This window comes from Furipterus horrens, unplaced genomic scaffold, assembly GCF_987537825.1.
Source record: "Furipterus horrens unplaced genomic scaffold, mFurHor1.1.pri manual_scaffold_10, whole genome shotgun sequence".
NCBI classification, from domain to species: domain Eukaryota; kingdom Metazoa; phylum Chordata; class Mammalia; order Chiroptera; family Furipteridae; genus Furipterus; species Furipterus horrens.
The window spans coordinates 90,064,204-90,083,642 of NW_028327180.1; the positions used below are offsets into that span (position 1 = coordinate 90,064,204).

General features: G+C 45.4%; 1 long non-coding RNA gene across 2 annotated transcripts in view; it reads left to right on the top strand.

Moving 5' to 3' along the window:
• Nucleotides 1-8,811: 8,811 nt before the first annotated feature.
• The window catches only part of LOC150000958 (uncharacterized), a 32,638-nt gene continuing 22,010 nt past the window's right edge, over nucleotides 8,812-19,439 (top strand). For both annotated transcript variants that reach the window (XR_016513591.1, XR_016513592.1), the window contains exon 1: nucleotides 8,812-9,106. This is a non-coding gene — a long non-coding RNA (uncharacterized LOC150000958). The remainder of the gene's footprint in view (nucleotides 9,107-19,439) is intronic.

Below are 19,439 nucleotides of genomic sequence, written 5' to 3' on the forward strand. Positions count from 1 at the left end.
CATCTTTCTCTGTGTTTAAACATGAGTATACAAAACATAAACACATCTATGTTTTCTTCTAAAACCACATAACCAACAAGAAATGGAATCATGTTATATTCATTCGTCTACAACCTGCCTTCCCTGTGCTTCAAAAATACCATGGCCATTCTCCAGACCAAGCCAGTAAAACAAATTTTAGTATCATTATTATTGTTATTATTAGCAGCAGCAGCAGTAGTAGTGACAAAAGTATCCATTATATGAGTGTGCCACCGTTTCCTTAACCATCCCTACTTGGAGGCATTGATGCTGTTTCCTTTGTGGTGCCTGTGTGTGTGTGTGTGCGCGTGTGCGTGTGTGCGTGTGCATGTGCACTGCATCTGACAGAGCTGCAGTGAACGTCTTTCTGCGCCTGTGAACTACTTTCAGAAACTCCGTCTCAGCAGTCTGGGGAGTCCTGTGGGGTGGGGGCCACCTCCTTCCCACTTGTGCAGCAAGGGTCATGTGAAGAGCCGGGTTTAGTCCAGTTCTGCCACGAACCAGCTCATTGTGTAACTTGCAAGTTCCTCCCTCTCGCTGGGTCTCAGTCTAACCATCTGTCCAAGGGTGCTGGACTCTGGGATCCTGAATGGCCTTTTCATTCCTAGGCTCTTCATGGGATTGTACATTCCATAAGGACAGGGACTGTTTGTTTTATCCGCTGTTGTGTCCTGAGTGTTAAGCACATACTCAACCCTCAATGGCTGTTTATTGATGGAACAAATGAATGGATTCTTTGTCTTCTTTAATGTCATGAAGCTCAATTGTGGCAGAGTTGTGTGAGCTCGTTTCCTTTTTCTTCTATATCACATCACGTTGCCGCCCGCCTCTTAAGTATCTGCCCTTGACCTTTACATCTTGTAACCACATGATTTTTTCTTCTTCTACTGATACTCACGTGATGTGTGCTTCACTGTTGATGCGTCTTTTACATATTAGGCCAGGGTTCTAATCTTAGTGCCGTAACTTGCTACCTGCATGGCCCAGGACAAATTAACCCTGTTTCCTCCTCTATAAATAGGAATGAAAGTTCAGTATTTACCATGCAGATGTGCTTTGAGGTAAATTACCTAAGAGAATATGTATAAATTAACAAAATGCCTGGTACACAGTAGGTGCTCAGTAAATAGTTGCAGCTGTGGTTTGAGCAGGGTAGGCCTCAGTGAATCACATTTGAATTTGACAAGTGGGGGTTGGTTTCTGTTTGTTGGGAGACCCCGGACTAAGTGCTGGGGTGAGTCAAAGCTGTGTGATAATGTGCCCTGTCTTTCAAGTAGCTCATCACAAAATCCCAGAAACATCAATTTTGCAGTGAAATTTCATCAGTTTGGCTAAGCATATTGTCTTAAATCATATTTCTTGTTTTGAATAATTGCCACATTAAAAGACACAGTACACACATACATACAGTATAGAGTTTTATGCATTTGACTGCATTTCTGTGTTTTTCTTATTCCAGATGTGTGGACCATTGTTCAAGTCACGTTGTTGGTTTTGGGGGGTACTTGGAAATTGGGGTGGGTTGAAAAGTTGAGGTAGGAAATGGTGGAAGCAGCTGAAGGCTTATTTTCTCTCATTTTCTTCACAGAGAGAGAGTCTGAGACTCAATCAAATCCTGTGGATTTAGAGAATGCCTAGAACATGGGGCGATGCCAGAGAAAGAAATGCAAAGGATGACTTATCTCAGAAAAGTTAATCAACTGACACTCCTTGCATGCAAGTCACAGAGGCCAAACCAGATGGCCTAAAAGGCAGTTTGTTGCTTCATATAACTGAGTTTTTGGGAAGCTTCAGGTGAGGCCAGATCCAGGGACTCCAGGGATACCAGCAAGAGGTTTCTTAAGTGATAGCTTCATCTGCAGCTCTCACACGGGCCCTCTGGCAGCTGCAGGCCCGCAATCATATCCTGCATTGTGTGTGTGTGTGGGGGGGGGGGGAGAGGTCTCTTTTGTTGTCTTTTCAGAAGCCTCAGAATTGCATCTCTCTCATTGGCTTGAACTGGGTCATGTGCCCTTTCCTGACCCTTTCCATCGTTGCTCAGAAGAGAGGCTAAAACCAGTGGCCACCTTTGGAGGAGAGCGTGGGATCCATTCCATTCAAAAGAACGGGGTTGAGCACAGAGGAGTGATGGTCTCAGAAATGAGATCCGGGACAGTGCTCGGAAGGCAATGGTGCGAGGCTGCCAGTGTACCAAAACTGTCTGCTAGCAGAATCAAGTATTTATATATGCAGTGCCCACTACGTGTCGGCCATAGTTCTAAACGTTTTATATGTGCCAACTCATTTAATGAAAACCCTATAAAGTACTACTGTTTTTGCTATCTCCTGGAAGAGGAAACGGAGAGAGAAACAGATCAAATAGGTTGCCCACTTGGTAAGTGGGAGCAAAAGAATTCAACCTGGAACCAAAGAAAGAATTCAACCAGGGTCACCTGGCTCTGGCCCCTCTGCTCCACCATCACGCCCACGTTTTTACCAGACCCAGGTCGGGACTAAAGTTAGTTCTGCTCCACAGAATCATTTCCCTCAGACTGTTGACTGTAAAGTGCATTCTGTCTTGGATGTTTTTTGAAGAAGAGGATGCTCCTATGTTGCTCTGGACCATCCCATCTAGTTGGGCGTTTGGGGGTAGTCTGAAAGTCCTTTCAGGCTTTTAGGAATACAAGGGGAGGACAGAGTAAGTGTTGCTTAAAGTTACCCATATGTTTCACTCACCTTTGATCTGTAGACATTTACCCTCTGCTAAAGCACTGGACAGAACTTCCTGGTGTTTCATCTGTAATCTTTCATGAGCATTGTGGAGGGGGCCGCTTTTCCTCAGCCAGGGGTTTTGAAGGAAGAAAGCAGGAAGTTTTGCAGAGGAGGGCAGCTTGCGGGGAAGAAGGTGATGCCCACTCCTTTCTGATCTTTCCTGTTTTCCTTCTCCCTCCCTTTTTCCCTTTCTCTCTCCCAAACTCCCCCCTACTCCTTTCATAAAATTAAAACACTTGGGTTTTCTTGAGATGTAGAAGCACAGATGAGAAAATCTACGGAAGGCCTCATGTCAGCCCATCTTCTTTCTGTACATAACGTTTTTTTTTTTTTTTTTTTGGTGTGTTGCTTTCACTTTTTCTTACAGAAATCACATGACAGCAAGCATTTCATAGTATTATTTTCCTTTTAAAAGCTATATGGACAATGTAAAAATGCCATCAAGCATTCTTTAGCATCATTATTTTTTAAATTTATTTTTCCATGACAGTTGACGTTCAATGTTATGGCATTATTTTAAATCAAGTGGACATGCTTATTGGGTAGATGCACCACAGTGTATTTGACCAAGTCCTTATTTGGGACAATTAGATGTGTTGCCAGTATTTTGATGTTAGCACAGCTTTGCTCGTGAGCACTGTTGGCTACATCTCTGCCACAGTGGCGATCACTGTCTTCACTTGCTGGGTCCGGCTCTCTCGGAATTGCAGCACGTGTCCCCTTCTGGAGCTAGGGATGCTCTGAATCCTTTCTAGGCCCACGTGTGCTGTTTCCACCTCCAGAGGTGCTTGATTGTCCCCTGGCCCATTTTCAGTCTCAGGAGCAGACTCTGAGTATGCAGGTACACAGTTGGCACCTTTATTGTGTGCCTGCCCTTCTAAGTAACAGTGTGGCGTGAACTCTTTACCAGGAGGAAAGTTGGAGGGAGCTCTCTGGATGTCCAGTTTGGGGAAAGGCTACACGAGAAATACGGAGATGTTTAACAGGGGGTCTTTCGGGTCTGTCATTTTCAGGGCTTGCTGTGGACCATGTGTTATGTCTGGCACTTTAAGTTTAAGCTTTAATGAGACTTCGTCAGGGGGTAATTTTTCCCCTTTGTATTGGAAATCAGTTAGAAGATGTTAGTTCTTCTCAGCTGGAGTTGAATGCCGGCTCTTTCTACTAGTCCTTGTTGTCCTTTATAGGCATTAAATTAGTTGGAGAGACCAGTTATACACAAATGAAAAGATAAAAACATCAAACAAGGCACGTGTGCCAGACAGCGTGTGATGTGCTGAAGGGAGGGGTAGCCGGGGCTGTGACCGCTGGTGGCATCCTGCTATTCACCATGCCCTGGATGCGACACCTGAGCATCAGGGCAGGTGGTTTTGTGGGCTTTTCCTTTGGACACAGCTAACCCTCACTTGAAACAGTGGAGACAAGGGTGAGCTCAGTTCTGATTCTGGGCTCCAGCTGAACTGTAAGCTGGCTGAGCTATGGCTCCAATTCTTACCCCAAGAGAGGCCGTCTGGGGATTTCCTGGGTTCAAGAACCCCAAGCATCTCGGTTCCTGAGTGGGCTGGAAACACAAGCATCATCATGACACTTGGGGGTATTTTTTGTAGCCACGTGTGTCACAGTTTCCTAGTACTAAGTCAAAGAGTCTGAGGGTCAAACGACTCAGGTGTAACATCCCCACAGGACACGGGGGCATGCTTGAAGGTCACCTTTCCAGTCTGATGCTTCTGTACCCCTGAACTCACACTCTGATATTTAAGGCGAATAGTGGCAAGATTCTCAAGCTTCCTGCACATGCCCTGTGAAACGTGGAACAAAGCCATCTCTTAAACGTGGAGCCAGGGGATGCATCGAGACTGGATGCTGTGTGCATGTGTTTTCAGGGGCTCATGGGAAAAACTTACTGGCTCTAGAATTCAAACAGAAAACTACTAACATCAAAGCTGATACAGTTTTAATTAAATCCCTCCCCGATATAACATCAAACCTTATATCAATTCATGAACTCTTCCTCAAGCCATATATCAACATTAGTTTTAGTTGACACAAGTACTAGGCAAAATCAAGGACTGTCTGCATGTAGCACTTACTGTGGGCTCTGGGCGTACTTTGAAATGTCTAATACAATGATAGAGAGTCGGGGGAGTGAGTGAGTTATTCAAAAGGAGGGGTGGCCCTGCTTGTATTTTAAGTAAAACAATGCAGGGCTCAGAAATTTTCATACTGTTGTTGTTCTGCCTCCCAAGTAACTGGATATAAAATAACTTCAACCCAGTAATCCTATTAATTTTTGCATTTGTGAGCACCTGTGAAGAATTCCAAATGGCATTTCCCCAACCAGGAAAGGCAGTGTTTTGTTACCCAGGAAGATTCATAGTCATTTAATTTCCCTCCTCCTGGTATTACTAATTCTGTAACTCCGGGAAGTTAACTTCTGTGAGCTTCAGTCATCTGTGATGTGGAGATGGTAATGCCCATTAAAAAAAAAAAAAGATTTTATTTATTTATTTTTAGAGAGAGGAGAAAAGATGGAGAAAGAGAGGGAGAGAAACATCAATGTGTGGTTGCCTCTTGCTGGCTCCCAACTGGGGACCTGGCCAGCAACCCAGGCATGTGCCCTGACTGGGAATTGAATTGGCAGCCCTTTGGTTTGCAGGATGACGCTCAATCCACTAGCCACACATTGAAAAAGCATTAAATGAGACAATGTAGGTAAAGTGCCTAGCATTTTTCCTGGCGTAGAAGTTCCAGAAATGGTGTTTAAGCTCACCTCCATTTACTCCACCTCCCTCCTCCAACGAAGTAAGAATGACATAAATTTTGATTACAAAAGGATAAGGTTACATTCCCACATTGTCCATGAAAGCCTGGCTCAAGATTTGAGGGTCTGCTCTTACCGAGGCAATAGGCAGGCAGTGGTGGTGTGTATAGCCGGTGGCAGTTAGCTATTTAAATCTTGTCTTTGTGAATTCACTGGCCTGTTTCCAGAAAACCCGACCAAGGGAGCCCCAACTGCTGGGAGGGAGCCCTTAGGAACAGAGGAGTCCAGTTAACTAACTGCAAGGTGGTAATGCACTTAGCAGAGACCAGCTGGGCCTGGGTTTCTCCTGCTTGTTCCATTGGAGTCTAGCCCCAGGGCTTAGTGGATCCACATCACTTCAGGTTTCTTTAAACAGGATAGTCACTGATTGACATTACAGAGCTCTTGGCCTTTCATAAAAGCTTCAGATAGGTCATTTTCTCCTTAACTCTTCTGCTTACCTGATCCTTCTTCGTCCCATCCGTCCCGTGTTTCAGCCAATGTTGAATAGTGCCAGAAGGTCAACTCAGAGCTGATCAGATGCCTGGAGCCTGGCCCGCATCCCCAAAGAGCTCCCCTTCCCCATGAGAGAATCTCACACAAGCAAACAGTTTTGATGGTGAGCCCTTTGAGAGGCAGAGTAATGCGGGGTATGGGGGTCAGAGATTTGAGGAGAGCAAACTTCAGTACAAACCCTGGCTCCGTGAATTTCTAGTTTGTGACCTTGGACAAGTTTTTAAATCTCTCTGAGTTGCAAATTCCTCATTGGTAATCTGAGGACAATAATATTATCTACTTTTTAGGGCTGTTGGGAGGGTTGAATAAGAACCCATATGTATGTACAGTGTCTGGCATATATGTGCTCAATAAATATTTGCTTTTTAAAAAGTTATCTATAAAGAATGAACTCAAAATGGATTAAAGACTTTAAATGTAAGGCTGAAAAACATAAAATCCTAGAAAAAAGCATAGGCAGTAAAATCTCGGACATTTTCTTTTTTCTTTTCTTGTTCTTTTAATTTTTAAAAATTTAATCTTTATTGTATTTTTCCCCCATTACCATTTAGTTCCCCTCAGACATTTCTAAGAGCAATATTTCTTCTGACTTATCCCCTTGGGCAAAGGAAACAAAAGAAAAAGAAATGAATGGGACTCTATCAAACTAAAAAGTTTTTGCACAGCAAAGGAAACCATCAACAGGATAAAGACAACCTCCTGGTTGGGAGGAGATAATCTCCAATGCTACATCTGGTAAGGGATTGATATCCAAAATTTACAAAGAACTCATACACCTCAACACCAAAACAAACAATCCAATTAAAAAGTGAGCAGAGAACCTGAATAGACACTTCCCCAAACAGGACATATAGATGGCCCATAGACATAGAAACAGATGCTTAACATCACTAATCATCAGAGAGTTGCAAATTAAAACCACAATGAGATGTCACCTCACACCTGTCAGAGTGGCTGTCATCAGTAAATCAACAACAAGTGCTGGCAAGGATGTGGAGAAAGGGGAATCCATGTGCACTGTGTGGGAATGCAGGCTGGTGTGGCCATTGTGGAAAACAATATGATATTGCCTCAAAAAATTAAAAATGGAACTGCCTTATGAACTAGTGATTCCACTTCTGGGTATATAACCAAAGAACCCAAAACACTAATTCAGAAGAATATATGCACTCCTATGTTCATTGCAGCATTATTTTCAATAGCCAAGATATGGAAAAAACCCAAGTGCCCATCAATAGAAGAGTGAATAAAAAAGCAGTGGTCCAAATATATATGCAATGGAATATTACTTGGCCATAAGAAAGAATGAAATCTTACCATTTGGCACAACGTGGATGGACCTAGAGGATACTATGCTAAGTGAAGTAAGTCAGACAGAGAAAGACACATACCATATGATTTCACTTCTATGTGGAATCAAAAGAACAAAATAGAAACAGATTCACAGGCACAGAACAGATAGATGGTTGCCAGAGGAGAAGGGGGATTGAATGAAAAAGGTGGAGGGTATAAGAAGTACACATTGGCAGTTACAAAATAGGCACAGGGGTGTAAAATACAGCCTAGGGAACACAGTAATATTGTAATAACTCCGTGTGGTACCAGGTGGCTGCTTGAAATATTGGAGATCACTTTGTAAAGTACATGAGTGTCTAATCACTATGCTTTACACCTTAAACTGATACAAAATAATATCAAATGTGAACTGTAATTGAAAAATAAAATATGTTACCTCTAGTAGAAGTTCAAACAAACTTTTCGGGAGCCCAGCAAGGTGAGCAACAAATACGTTCCGGGAAGGTCAGGAGAGTGAGTAACTCTACCTGAAAGCAAACACCTGCGGCTGTGGGTGAATTTCCAGGACTCACATCTGTGAGTCTTCATTTGCAGCCGCGCATTGCAAGGGCCTCCTGAGTCCTCTCCAGTTTGGGAAAAGGAGCATCGAAGGGCCCCCAACGAAACAGTTACTAATTGTGTGACCTTGGGCAAGTCACCCTAACCTGTGGGAGGCAAAATTCCGTTATCAGTAAAACCGAGGTCATCATCCCAGCTACCGGACACGCTTGCTGTAAGATTAGGAAAGGTCTCGCGTGTCAAACGTTGGGCAGAGTGCCGGGCTCAGAGCATTTCTGTTACCATTAGCTGAATGAGACGCAGGACTGCTCTGCACGTACACCCTTCAGAGAGGAGCACTGGGAACGGGGTTTCTGCCTCGCCTGCCTGCCAGGTCTGCACCGGCTTCAAGCAGCCAGGGTACCACTCACAGCATCCCCTTGTTCACACGTCCTTGTACAAATCCAAGCCCTTTGGATCTGCAGCAAGAAAAAGAGATTTCTGCCTGATCCTCACCCTTTCCAAAAGGCCGATTCTTTAAAAAATTATATATATATATGCCTGCACACATGTTGTTTATTTATTTTTATTTTTCGTTAACGTTACATTGAGGTTTTGACCGAAACTCAGCCTGCGCGCACTTGAAAAGCCAACAGGGTCGTTGGGCAGCGAATAAAGGAATCGGGATTTCCCCACGGGGCTGCGGAGAGTACAGACAGGAAGCCGGGGACCTGGCGCCTGACCAGAGCTTCCTCCGGGGAGGCTGGAGCTGAGCTCGGGCATCCTGCCCAGAGCGCTGCAGAGCGCGCCGGCCAGAGCAGGTGTCTGCTCCCGGGGGCGCGCTGGGACAGTGTCCCCCGGCCTGACCCCCTGGGTCCGCACCGGGCGGGCGTCCGGGGGAGGTGGACGCCTTTCCCAGGGAGACGCTGACACACTGTCAGGCTGCAACCTTCTATTCCGGCCCAGCCTCTTCCTCCCCTTGGCTGCCCCAGGAGGGAATTCAGAAGGGACTTTCCAGAGAGCGTTTGCGTGCAGGGTGTGGAAATGGAATAAAAGCATATGCAAATAGGCCCTCGAGTGCCTTCCTCTACCCCAGCGAACAAGAGCCTGTCTCCAGAAAGATGCTCTTGCTCCAGACACTTGACAACTCTCCTTCCTTGGATGGCACCGCGGGGGCCGCGTGCGGTGGTAAAACCCAAAACCCGGGCAGGGAGCCATGCCAACGGGGTGGGCTGGATGGGTGGGAGGCAGTGGCAGAGTGATGATGGGGAGGGCCGCTGCAGCGTTGGGAGAGATAAAGTAAAACGAAATTTTAGGAGCTCACTGTACGTATGAGGTGGGAAAAATAATTGCCGAAGGCTGACTTATGCTGTACTTATCTCCTGTCAGAGAGGCAGGCAGGCTTTTGCCTAGTGGATCATTGCATAGTAAATGACACACTGAAGATATAATCAAGACGTTTAAAATGTATTGAATGAGTTAGAGGTCAAGGAGGTGAGAGTCTTGTCATGGTCTGTAACTGTAACAGTGGCAGTGGCTTGGAGATAGTTCCAGTGCCTTAGTGAAGATGTGGCTCCATTTTCGAAAGGAAAATATTTTCAATCTTTTGTTATTTTCAGGGTGGGGTAGGGTGGGTGAGGAAGTGGTGTAGAATGTATACTGATGATCATAGGCTTTAAACTGTGGCTTCTATTGAGCAAGTCATAGACTTTTTCCAGTGACAGGAGTATGAAAGTATTGCCCAGGACACACGGCATAACTTGGGGTCTAGGAGCTGGGGATTATGGCTGCTGTATTTTGTTGACTGTGGTTCTATTCTTGATCTCATTCAATCTTGTCTTTAAATATGAGTTTTGTTGCTTTCTTTTGAAACAAATTTTTCTTTTTTTTCCACACTGAACTTGACTTGTATCCATTGGGCAATAGTGTAGCTTTTCTTTCTTGAAGGCTTAATTATTGTATTATTGCATTTTCTTGTCATTCGGGACCTTCATGTTCCCTGCCCATTATTTCATTTGCCTGCTGGCGGTTCCACGGGGCTTTGCCCCAAACCCTTCCAATCGCAGTGTGTGCTGATATTTGTCCCCAAGTTATTAACTATCTCTTTTTGAACAGAATAGATTTCTCTTCAGGTGTTTGTTTTTAATTAAAAAAAAAAACCACCTTGTTGTCCTAATAGCACTCCTCAGAACAGGTAAGCAACAATGCAAGAGTCCTCTGTGGTGGAGCTCACAGAGGGCGAAGGAGGGAGGAACCTTGGCTTTGGGCTTTGCTGGGTTGGTTGGCAATAACCCGGATTGTTAGCCTGGGGTGGTGATGTCTGAGTCTTCTCTTCAGGGGGCCACCAAGCCTGGGCATGGATGGGGCGCTTGGTTATCCTCTTCCCTCTGAATTCCTGTCATCCCCTTTCCCTATGGGCCCTGTGGAAGCCCAGTGTTCTCTTCCCAGTGGAGCCTTCGGGCTAAATCTGTAGCAAATATATGTTTTCTCAAATATATGTTGTCAGCAATTTATAGTCTTGGGTATGGTCCCTACAAGCCAGCTTTTGGGCACTGAGTTCAAGTGGTGATTCCTCCCTCTGGTTTTTCTACAATCTGGCAAAAGTTCCTTATTTTGGTCTTGGGCTCAGTCTTAATAATCACAATAACAATAAATTCTTTTTATTCTAACAATAACAATGAAGTTCTTTTATGATTTACAATTTGCAAAACATTTTCATGGGTTGTTTCATGTAATTCTTCCAAAAAATTTGTGAGGTTAGTAAAGAGAGTAGAATTGGCACATAAGGGGAACTTATTTAAAAAGTTGCCGAATGAATAAATTATACCCATTTTACTGCTAAGGAAATTGAGATTCAGAACGGTCAGACGACCTGCCCAGGAGGGACTCAAACTCATTTCCTGACTTCTTCCACTCCAGACCAGCTCTGATATAGTGTTAGGTCATCCTTCTTTAGGAAAAGAGATACTGGGAAAGTGCAGTCAGATGGCTAGACTATCAAACAGGTGGTAGAGAGCCCTTTCTATGGATTTTTCTTAGGTTTCTTACTCTGAAAGAAATTTATATCCTTAAGACATGACTATTTGGAAGCATTCCTTATTGGAGCTAGAAATGCAAGATCATGCTGGAAAAATATGACTATCTTGAGTTTTCAGTATTTTCTGGAGGTTGGAGCATAAAACTGCATAGATCTCCAGGAAAGCTAATTCCAGAGTTTTGGGTCTGGAGCTAAAAATTTTTCTCGAGCTTTGTCTCTTGAGGTACCAAAGAGTCACACAGTGCCATCATTTTGGCGGAGGAGGGGGGCTGGTGTGCAGGGACCAGCGGCTGCCTGGCCTACAAACAGCCGCTCCCAGTGCTGGAGGAAATGTCACCCAGATCAGCCCGGATACCAAAATAACAAGAAAAGAGCCTCTTGTTCTACCAACCTAGACAAGGCTGTGGGTTATGCCTAGGCACCAGTAACAACATTCCATCTGCTTGCCAGAGGCTTCCTCCCATTGGTGGGGAACAGAGGGCGGGAGGGAGAACTTCCCTCTTAAATCCGAAGCTAATTAGAGAGGCATGTCGGTGGGGGTGGGCCCAAGGGCCTTTCCCTCCACCTTCTGTAATTGGAGATTCAGAGCTTTGGCGATGAAATTTCTCCACAGGAAAGCTGCAAAAACAATGGGATTACTTCTTTCCTGACTGATACTCCTTTCCTCTTCAAAATGCAATTGTATCACCACCAAGGTGGGCTCAGACCTGCCAGTCTTTCCCCTAATGGTTTTGTGTGTTGTTTAGAAAAGCCTTTCTCAAGTGAAGGTTATAAAGATTTATTCTTTCATTGACTTATGAAACATGTCTAGTCTTACTTGTTATCACATGGTGTATTTGCAGTTAGCTCTTTCATCTACCTGAAGTGTATTTTTTATATGGTGTGAGACAGATAAAATTATTTTACTCAATAGGTGCCAGTCTTTCCCTCTGCTACTTTTTAAAATCAGCATTTAACTTCAGGCTAGCTTTAGATTGACAGAAGAATTGCATAGATAGTACACAGGGTTCCTGTACACCCCTCTCAGTGGCTTTATGATTTGAAAGGATAGTTTTGGATGATCTGAAAGCCCCACATATATACAGATATCTTTTCTAGAATCTCACTTTTCTTCTATTGATTATTTGCTATTTCTGTTCCACTGTCACATGTTTAATTAATATTGTTTCTAGAGCGCTCACAGTTTTTGACAGGGAACCTGAGATCTCACAGGGCTTTTAAGAGGTCCCATCCAGACTTAAGGCAAGTAGACCATTTTTAACGTTGTTTATGGGTGTCGTTGCTGCTGAGGTCAGCATTACCCAGAATGCCTTATTCTTGGAGCACAAGCTTTGGACACAATGGGAAGGATGAGGCTCTGGGGTGGGGTTTCTTGTCCTCAGTGCTATTGACATTTTTGGGACTGACTAATTCTTCGCTGCGGGGGCTGTCCTGTGCCATTTTAAGATGTTGAGTAGCATCCTTGGCCTCTCTACACACTAGAAGCCAATAACACTTCTGACTACTCGTGACAGTCAAAATTATCTGCAGACACTGCAAATATCTGCTGGGGGTCACACCCCTACCCCCCCACTTTGAGAGGCATCCCCCTCTGGAGTCAAGCGGCCTGAGCTTGTCCCTGGCTCCAAGGTTTTGTTTAGCTGGGAACCTCCATTTTCTCCTGTATAAAATGCAGATAACGGTGCCTGTCTCCTAGGATGATCCTGTTAAAGAACAAAACTCATCTGAGTGGATTTGAGGATGTCACCGGCTTTATGAAGTGAGTCACGAATTGGGCTGCATCCCATCCAGCAACTAGAGGGCTGCTCCAAGGGGTTGTACGAGGTGGAAGGTCTTTGTAGGCAGAAGGGTGGGCAGGGGAATTATTAGCAGAAAGGGAGAAAGGATTATGTTTAGTCCAGGTCATCTTCTTTTGAGGGGAAAGGAATGGCAGGTGTTTTTACCTTGCAGGCTCCCTCACTGGCATGGATCAGGAATTTCCAGACTGATAAGTTTAAAATTCTGCTCCAGGGAAAGCCTTAAACTGTAATTCGGTTAGTTATTAAGTCTCGGTTTGGAGATGTGGCTTAGCACAAGTGACTCTATTTTGGCCCTTGGTTTATTTTATTTTATTTTTAAACCATCCTGAAGGCCAAATGAGCAAATATACTTGAAGCACCCAGAACAGACCCTGGTAGGACAGACCTAAGACAATGTTAGCTATTACTATTATTTTAAAAACTCTTTACATTTGATCTCGCTTCTAATAAATACCCAGGCTTCCCATTTTTCTGCTATCTCCATATCTTCCCCACCAAGGAACAAATGTGTTTAAATCATAAAAATATTCGCCAAATAATTATGTGTTCATGAAATGGAACTCCATTTTCAGCACTCCAGAACTGTTAATCAACCAGTCCCATGATAAACTCATTCAAGCTGCATGTGAATTTTACTTGCGGCACAGAAGAGCAATTCCTGCTATTTAACAGGCCTTTAAGGGACAATCCAGCTCCGTGGAGCAGTAGAAAGGCCCAGAAAATGATTTTCAAAGCAAGACGGTAATGACGGTGGGGAGATGGAAATCGAGGGGTAAGGAGAGACTGAGCGTTTACTCGATTCATTCAGCTGACGGCCTTGGGAGTGCTGTGTTCATTGGCCGTGGACACACACCATCATCTTGCAGTGCACAGGGGGATGGATGAAAGACTCCTCTCCCAGTGATTCATGTTACTTAGCCGCTCAGAAAATGTTTTCCCCTTTCGTGGCAGCAGCTTTTGCAAAACCACAACGTTTGCTATTAAGCTTGCCCAAGAGTCCCTCTTGCGGAGAGGATGACTTTTAATGAGATTATTAAATGTTGAAGGGGATGTGGCTGCCGGGGGCGCAGGGTGGGTGTGGGTGTGGGGGGGCAGGTGGCGGTGGGCTGTCTCCACCTCCGTCCAAAGGGCTCATTTGCTCCATGACACCAGGACGGGGTTTGTGGAAGAGAGAGGAGTGCCCTTCCTGAGCAGAAGGAGCAGGAGGCCCAGCAGGGCTCGCTGGTTTGATGGCCTCGGTGGGGCTTGCTTGGTTAAATTCACTTAACCAGTGTGGCTGGGTGCTTGGGAACCTGGGTTCTGGAATGATTAGGTTGCAGTCCCAGTTTGTTAACCTGCTGGCTCTGGGGCCTTGGCAAGTCACTTAACCTTTCTCATCTATAAAATGATATTGCTGATAGTACCTACTGCATAGCTTTGTTGTGAATTTTAAGTGAGATAATTCATTTAACCCAGCAGCTGGCACATCATAAGTACTTCGTACATCTTGGCTATCACGATCATTGTTATACTTATTATTTAGTTGAGTGTCCTGCATGAGAAGGGTACATTCAGGTCAAATATGACATTCTGCGCCTCCAAAAGGAAATTAGAGTGTTTTGACAAGTGAGCACTGAAGGCTGTGGAAGTAGGAGGAGTCAGAGAAGTCCCCAGAGACTGGTACCTTAGTGACCACAAAAGGCATGGACCTGAGACACAGGCAGAGCCCCCACACAGAGGGAAAGACAGTCAAGGCCACGGAGACAGGGCTGTGGAGCTTAGACTCTGTTTCCCCCAAACAGGAAACAGTTACTGAGATTGAGGTGGGTAGGCTAGACGGGAGAGGGGAAAGTATGACCCACCTCTGTGGAGTGAATGCAGCCATCACAGTTTTGCAGACTTGAAGCACATTTTGTATTAGGCTCTGGTTCCTGGCTGACTGGGCCCCAGAGCTGAGAGGTGCTGGGTACCCAGTGTTTGGCTGCAATCATGTTCGTGGTGAGTTGTGTCTTATTAAGTCTTTTTTTCTCGTTGCAAGAGCTCACCTCGTGGTTGTAAGGGGATTTTGTTTTACATTAATGGCTAGCTAAGTTCAACACCAAGATAACCCTGCAGTTTCTAACTGGCAAAGGTTTGTTGACCTGGTGTCTTTAATGTTGCTGTGTGTACTCCAGCCTTCCTCTGAAGGCACAGACCTAAATGAGATAATTATTTAAAAAATTTTAAAAAAAAGTGCTATGTAAGAGAATTTTTTTTTTTTTTTTTTTAAATAACAAGCATAGAAACAATTTGGATGTATCTCCTTTAGGCCTTTTGGGAGTAAACTGGAAGACCAGGATTAATTTAGCTTTGAAAGGGCTTTAGATTTGCAAATTTATACTAGATCTGTAGCTTTCCTAAAGGCCTCGCATACTGGAAATCACTTTTTAACTCTAACTCCATATAGCAAGAGCAAAGTGCCACAGTAGAGTTTTTCTTCAAAATCATCTTGATAATAACTCTTGGGTTAGTTCTTATTTTTCCCTCACCTAGTGGGAAAAGTACAAAAAAGAGAGGGGGAAATAGAAATGAATAGCTTCTTTATCATAATGCACCAAGACCAAATCAGGTGTGAGATTTCTTTTCAAAGAACAAATTATACATTTACTCAACAGAGTTACACAATAGTATTCTGTCTTAAAAGAGAACTCAGCTTTTCAGCTTTTTATTGATTTAATACAATGTGAGTTTTCCCAGACTCTATGCTGGGGAAATGCTAATAATACACATAACAACAGTGTTGATAAATGTAAATGGTCAACGGGTAAAAGACCTTTGTATTGTTCTTTTGTTTCCACGGTTTCTGACTACAAATCTCATGAAGTTGACAAAATGGTTCATAGCACTGAGTTCGTCCTGGTAAATAGGAAGCAATTACTTTGCTGAGTTGCTCTGTCCTGTTCTCCGTTTGGCTAGGAAATGTTCCGGCTGTGCAGCTTAAGTTCATTTTGACCTGGAGATGCGGACTGAGGACCAGGAGGCTGGGGGGTCTGGTTAACCTGGTACAGGTGGGGCTTAGGGACAGGTAGCTGACCACAATGGCTGAAATGGCCCGCCATTCAGATCCTGGTGGCCTCTGATGTCCCCTGTCCATGCACTGCAGTTCAGGGAACCGGAAAGAACCTTATCGGGAAGTTATGGTGTCTTCAGAACCACAGCATGTCATCCGACAGAGAGTGGGAGAGCGATTGTCCAAATCAGAGACAGAAGGGGGCCTTTCAGGGGGCAGAAGAAAGGAATTACTAATCACAAGAAAAGCGTAAAATTAGTTATCACAAAATAATTACTCAAGACACATTTTCTAATCATCTACCAGGTGCAATGCATTGCTGTTAAGGGGAGGCGGTAAAGAGGTTGAAGACATCATGGCTGTTCTTGAGAATTTCAGAGTCTCCCATGGCTTAACTGATGGATTCAAGACCCAGAAGACCAAGTGCCACATTGCATGATCAGATGACGGATACTTGGGACTCTTTCTTGTCCTCCTCCCAACTGTTCCCCACCCCCAGCCAGAGTATTTTTTTAAATGCGGGTGGGATCACATCCCTTCCCCGCTCCTTCTGTCTCCTGTTAGGGTCAACTCCAAGTTCCTGTCCTAGGCTGATGCGAAGTGGCCCACGCGGCCTGTACCACCCTGGTCTCGTCACGGCCCCAGCAGGGCCCCTTTCAGTCCCATTTGTGTTTCAGGGCATCCTGTCCCCTCTGCCTGGACTGCCTCTGTCTTGCTCACCAGACCACAGCCTGTTTATCCTTCAGGATTTCTCCTTAAATGTCTCTTTTTCACAGGATCGTGTGCCTTTTCATCGGTAGCACTTCTCACTTGTATTTCGTGTGACTGTCAATGAGATCTTGGTCTCTCCTGTTCTTTGGTGACTTCCATGAGGATGAGGGTGAGGGCCAAGTTGGTCTTGCTCCCTGCTGTGGCCGGAATCGTGCTGTGTGCATGTGTGATGACTGATGAGTGATTGGGCGATGGATGTGGAAGGAGAGATTCCACTGGGTCAAGGCAGTTTCCCCCTTCAAAGCATCTCCTCAGACTAGGGCCCTTGGTATGTGGTACTGAACCGCCTGTTTGCCTGCCCAAACTTTTCCCATGGCTTCTAGAGGGCAGGGGTTGGATCACAATAATCTTTTCATCTCTGGAGACCGGCTCACACAGAAACTCCATGGAGGTTTGGGGGAGGAAGAATGAATTTTGCAGGAATGAAGGGGCTTATCTGGATTTTAAAGCGTGCTTGGGGGGATAAGGGAGGAGGAAAAGCAAACTTCAGTCTTCAAACAGCAGCAAGAGTTGGGAGGCAAAACAAGATTAGGGTTAAAAGAAAAAAGAAAAAAAAGAAAGCTGAGAACCTGAATTATAAAAATACCCAATAGTCACCAGACACCGCTTGACAGGATGTAGTCACACTACAGGGTCAGGGTGGGGAGGGCACTTGGAATTTCCCCAGCTGGACTTCATGCCTTGAACGGCATCTGTCTTTCATCACGCTGTTCACCTCAGGAGTTTCATGCCTTCAGCAAATACTTACCCAGCACTATTCCTAAATTGATAACTGAAGGGCATGAACATTGGCTCTTGGGCATGAAAAGAATCTTATTCTTCTTATGTGTAAAGCACAGATATGCATCTAGTATATAAACAGATATGTAATATACCTATGGTATTGAAATTTCATAGTGGGGGCAATTAGGAAGATAGGCCCTTTCAGGGGATGATAATGGAAAAAAAAAAAAAAAGGTTGGGAATTGACCTGCTCTGTGTCAGGCACTATTCTGGTCCAAGTGCCCGCCCCATGGATCTTTCCCTGCTGTGAGGCCGACAGGCAACAAATAAGTAAGCAAAACTGCCCACGAATAAGAGATTCTATGAGGAAAAGCAGGGCAAGGGGCAGAGGACACGGGATTCAGTGTGGGAATACCTGTGGTTATTTTAGGGAGGGGGTCAGGTGACTCTGAGGAGGTGACACTTGAGAAGAGTCTGGAAGGAGTGAGGAGGGAATGTTATGGGTGGTGTTGAGTCAGCAAGGAGGCCCCTAGGGCAGGATGAGGGAGGGAAGGACGCAGGCACTGAGCCAGGAGACAGGGCAGGGGCCGGATCTCGAGGCTCTGGGAGGCCAGGCTAAGGGGGTAGGGTTTTGCTTGAATGGGATGGAGGCTGCGGGAGAACCTTTCAGGGAAGTGACAGTCTGATTTACCTTTTGATCAGTTCCCTCTGGCTGCTGTTTGGAGGGTGGACAGGAGAGGCAGGAGTGGAGCCAGGGGACCTGCAGGGAGTCTATTGCTGGGGTCTGGGTGGGAAGTGATGTGGCTTGGGGGAGGTGAGAGGTTAGGCTCCCATATACTGTGAAGGCGGAGCTCCCAGGACCTGCAGAGGGACCAGAGGAAGGGGAAAGAGGAGTCACACGTGTGAGGCTTTAGCCTGGGCCATTGCCGTGCACGGATTGAGCCAGTTGACTGCGGGAGCAGCCTGCCTTCCGAGGGACCAGCCCTGGAGCCAGGTCTCCCCCTCCTACAAGTGCCGGCCTCTGCTGTTGGCACCAGGCTTAGCATCCGCTTTCTGTTGCCTTCTACAGTTGCTTATTTTTCATTTTTCCACCTTTATCTAGTTGTTAAATTCATTTAGGGAAGAAACTATAAAAAAAAAAAATCCTTCTCCAAGAGGCAGGCAGTGGAGCAGAATGGTTAAATTTGGTAGCTGTGCGGGCTGGGGTGAGCGTTCTAACTGCTTACCATCTCTCCTCCTTCTCTTTGTCTCCACCTTCTCCTTCCTTCTCTTTCTGCGGCTCCCTCCTCTTCCTCCTTCTTAATTTAATTTAATCAATTGTTTTTTGGTCAGATGGAGATGGCAGAAGTGTCTGCTTCCCATGGCGCTGTGAGAGTGAAGGGAAATTTGTGTGTAAAGTGCCTTGTTTGGGTCTGGCAAGCAGTTGCCATTTGGGGATCTTTGTATTTGTGGTGTGGCTCCCCCTTCCCATCAGATTTCTGCCCTGCTGGCCTCGTGTCTCAGGGTCGTGTAAGTCTTGGTTTTCCATCACGTGAAAGGGGGAAACAAGACTTATTAAGAGATGAAACAGGGGAGGCCCTCCCTGTGGGCATTTGCCCTGTAGGTTACATTGCATTCTAAGTACGAAAGGCCCCATTGAGTCGAGGGTGATGAAGAAGCCATCGGGTGCCACCCAAGGCAAGTGAGTGTCCAGTAGATCATTTCGGTAGGTGTGATTGAGGCTGCCCCACGAGCAATACAAGATGTTCATATAGTAATCATCAAATCATGTGACTCCAACCCATTGCAAAGTGCCCAGAGCTTTGGCTAGGCCACGGGTGAATGGAGCCGGAAGCCGGGCACCCAGCAGAAGGGCTGAGAGGCATGGGTGTCGCACAGCAATAGGTATGAACAGGTGTACGTTTCAGCGGAGGTGAACGTGGGCGGCTGCCGCTTTCCTCTCTGCACTTGGTGGCAGATGTCATTAACCTCTCACATCACTCATTCCTGATTCTGTTATAAAACTTACACTCATCGCATGCTTACTGTACGCCAGGCACTGTGTGTGACAAATATCCTCTTGCTTACTCCCGACAACAACTCAATGAAGTGGATCTATTGTTCTAGTTATAGGTACAGATGAGGAAAGAGGCTCAGAGAGTCTGGTAGCCGGGGCCCTGATCA